The sequence below is a fragment of the Leptonychotes weddellii genome, unplaced genomic scaffold, assembly GCF_054177405.1.
Source record: "Leptonychotes weddellii isolate Sample4059 unplaced genomic scaffold, ASM5417740v2 HiC_scaffold_65173, whole genome shotgun sequence".
Taxonomy (NCBI): Eukaryota; Metazoa; Chordata; class Mammalia; order Carnivora; family Phocidae; genus Leptonychotes; species Leptonychotes weddellii.
The window spans coordinates 1-542 of record NW_028034168.1 but is presented as its reverse complement, the minus strand read 5'-3'; the positions used below and the strand labels follow the sequence as shown (position 1 = coordinate 542).

At 65.9% G+C, this 542-nt stretch overlaps 1 long non-coding RNA gene across 1 annotated transcript; it reads left to right on the top strand.

Moving 5' to 3' along the window:
- LOC145719705 (uncharacterized) lies at positions 1-536 on the top strand. The gene is made up of 3 exons (XR_014142559.1): positions 1-45; positions 130-226; positions 341-536. It is a non-coding gene; the product is annotated as an uncharacterized LOC145719705 (long non-coding RNA).
- Positions 537-542: the final 6 nt, after the last annotated feature.

Sequence of the window (542 nt, the reverse complement as noted above, 5' to 3'; positions counted from 1 at the left end):
CCTGAGATTCCCTGACGTGCCAGGTGGCCGCTCTCAAGAACAACGGTGAGGGGTGTGCGGTGCTGGGCCCCATTTCCTGCTCGTCCCAGCGCGCGGCGTCTCACACCCTCTCCACCCCTGGCCCCGCAGGCTCTCAAAATACCTGCTGCCCCCCTAACTGGCTGGAGTACGGGGGCAGCTGCTACTGGTTCTCCGGCTCCGGGAAGACCTGGGAGGACGCGGACAGGTACTGCCCGCTGGAGAGCGCGCACCTGGTGGTGGTGGGCTCCTGGGAGGAGCAGGTGAGCGCCACTGGTGCGCGGGTCCCACGACGCGTCGTATTTAAGGACGGGGTTCTCAGCCTTGGCTGCAGGTTGGAATCACCTGGGGAGCTTGACAGCGCCCCGCGGCTGAGCCACCCTCAGAGACTGGATGGGCGGGGGCGCTGAGATAAACATCCCAGACCTCAGCAGATGGCATGAACGCGTCAAGTGCGAGGAGCTGGCCGGGCTCGGGAGACGTCACCCCTGCCCTTCTGTCGTCCCAGACTTTTGTGCAGGGCC